The sequence below is a fragment of the Ostrinia nubilalis genome, chromosome 17 (assembly GCF_963855985.1).
Source record: "Ostrinia nubilalis chromosome 17, ilOstNubi1.1, whole genome shotgun sequence".
NCBI classification, from domain to species: Eukaryota; Metazoa; Arthropoda; class Insecta; order Lepidoptera; family Crambidae; genus Ostrinia; species Ostrinia nubilalis.
The window spans coordinates 3,395,676-3,398,825 of NC_087104.1; positions in this window are offsets into that span (position 1 = coordinate 3,395,676).

A 3,150-nucleotide genomic window follows, 5' to 3' on the forward strand; every position below is an offset into this window, starting at 1 on the left:
ATAGCGATTACGATATTCAAATTTGACATGAGGCCTACTTATCTGTGTGTAATTAACCCGTGTATGGTGCCATACTTACCCAAGTGGTTAGGCCGGCTGCAGGCTTACGATTTTGTTGCGTAGACTGCGGCAAAGGTTCCGGCAAAGTCTTTGTCCGGAATCCCACTGTTCCCTTCCACTTATTGCGACTTCGAACTTCGAACTCCTCCTATGTTCTTCTGATTAATTTCGTTGCGGGTCCAATGACAGTTTAACTTCCCCCCGGGACAAACTTGACCTTCACTGGTTGGGTTTTTATTGGCGGTCAAGCTGTAGATCCTGGCTACACAGGTGTTGCTGTGGTGGGAAAGAGAGGTGGGAATAGTCGCGTTCCACTTATGGCGAGTGACGGAGCCTCTTTTTAGTGGGTATGTCTCATCCTTCTGACTTAGGGAGCTCACATAACTTGCCCTGTCCTTGCGGGATAGGTATGCAATTCAATCCATTTTTCACATGAAAAAAGAGTATCATAGGACCATCGCCGTGAATGTCGTAAGGGGTGACGTGGATGTCCAACCCGTGGCTAGAACGGGCAGTAGAGGCTCAATCCACCATGTGACTCTGGTAAATGTCATGTTTCTGCAATGGAAACTAAGTGACCTGATGATGACGATGATGATGCGTATATATACATATATTGGCGACGCAGTGCAAAGCAGAGCTTAAATGGCATGAAATTAATATGGTTTGAATGTTATTGGGAAATTTCCTACATTATCGATACAGAATCGATACTGACATTGGCATTTATTAATATTTATAAGGTTTTCTGATCTTCTCATCACATTATTCACGCTTGCATAATGCTCTTCCTATTGATTATACTCTTCTCATTCGCAAAACTACAAAGTCATGATGAATATGAATAATCATATCAAGGTAGGAATCATTTCGAAGTAGGCAGTGTACTTTTGTAGTATATTCCGTACTACAACAATACGTACAATACTATACATATTACGTATTGTAGGTATACTACAACCGTTATATACCGGTTTCATAATAAATGACAATGTAGTTAAAGCAAAGTAACTAGTCCGGGGGGACCAGTAGGTTATGATCACTTATATGGGGCTCTCCCTGCCAGATAGGTAGGCAGGGCCTACCCACTAAAACCTCCAAAGTCTCTGGGTTCTGCGAGTTCTTGTCCGAAAAGTTCAATAAACTTATTTTTTGCGACTATACTTTGCGATTAAGTAGTCCATGTGCGAATGGCCGCTGTTGTTCAAATTTAGCATGGCGGCATGGTTTCTGGCAAACAGAAGGAGAAAGTGCGCGTGCGCCGGCCGCGAGACGGACCGCGTTGTGCGCAAGTCACCTTGAAAATCTACGGCTTTAAGAAAACCAGTCTTCGGGCTCTCTTTTTGTCTTTAATCATGCTTTGGCAGGAGTAAATCAATCAAATAAATTATCCAATAACTTAGTGATTTTTCAGACCCTGTAAAATTTTGGAAACTTCCTTCGGCCCTCCAATTACTGCTGAGAAAATTGGCTAACATTGTACTGTAGTTTTTGATATAGTCAATAAATTGGGGTTCGTTTCTCACCTTAGGTAATTCAATTTTTTCAGGTTATCTTCTTTTAAAATTTTCACCAAAATTAAACCTCTACACCCAGCTATATTTAATGATACTAAAAAGGTCTTTCGATAGTCTATTAAGTAAAAAAAAAACCACATAAAGACCTATGTTGACTTTGTAGTTTAAGGATTTTGGTCTAAATAAAAAATGTATTTCTTTCAAAACGCTGGTTTTTAAAATTCCATAAAATCAGGAAGTTGTATTTCAAAGCTTTTGCAATCTTTAACTGCATAAAGCTTGAGTTACGTGGCGCGTAAGTGCATACCGCCGACCGGTGACGCAACACCCGTACTTTTCACTCGATTACGGCTTATACAAGACGACATTGAGACCGACTGACCGCGTTCCTATGAGACCAAAGGTCGTGAGCTCTATCAGTTCTTCCCGGAGGTGGCTGGTAGGCTCAGCATGCGCTGGGTCCAACCGGACTATGTGACCTCGCAGATACTCACTGGACACGGGTGCTTCAATAAAAGGCTGAGCGACATGAAGCTGCGAGAGGGGAGTATGTGTGAGTGCGGCGAGAGTGAGGAGGACAGGCACCACGTTCTGTGGTACTGTCCCCTGTATGAAGACCTGCGGTGGGAGATGCTGAGTGGGATAGCGCTCTCGGAGGGCTACGGTCCTGCGTGGTACCCCGATCTTGTCAGCTCGGAGGCGAACTTCGCGCGGCTGCGAGGTTTCGCGCACGCGTGGCACAGGAGGCGGAACGGACAGACGCCTAGCGGCCAGGCACCGGATGGTGCCAACGTGTCAGTAGAGTCCATGCCCCAGAAGGGGGAGAGTGGCAAGGGACAAATGGACAAAGATTAAAGAACTTGTAGAGAGTCAAGAATTGCGCGCGGTGGAGTGCAATCTGCCGTAGGCAGCCGCAATTCCGCGCGCATCTCTCAAGATTCGGCCACAATAACCGCGAGGTTGGTATGGCCATGGGTGGTGGTGGGATTTGACCGCGTTCCTGTGTGACGTAGGGCGCATCCGCCGACACTCCCGCGCATGTAGTTACAACTTCTGTTGATTATTGTTTCAATAGTGAGGGGTGAGAGGTTAACATTAATATTATTGAAGGTATTCATAAGTAATCTGGAATCAATTTGTCAAATATTTCAAGTTCCTGTGTGACTAGGGTGTATCTGCCGACACTCCCGCGCACAACTTCTGATGATTGTTTCAATAGCGAGGGGTGAGAGGTTAACATTAATATTATTGAGGGCATTCATAAGTAATCAGGAATCTATTAATTTGTCAAATGTTTATCCACTAATATCTATGCTGAACAATTACTTGCTAAGTGTAACATAAGTCCGGTGCATGAATGTTACGATTCAGGAAGTGAATCGAAGTGATTTTCGCTCTTAGCGACTTTTTTTTTTCATTTTTCATTTGGTGTTCTCTTCAGCCTATCATAATGATCCATTAGTTAGAAAGAAAAAATATTTATTTGGTTCAAACACAGTTACTTTACAAAATATTGACAAGATCTGCCCAGCATTTTTTATTGAAGTACCTACCATATTACAACTTGTTTTTC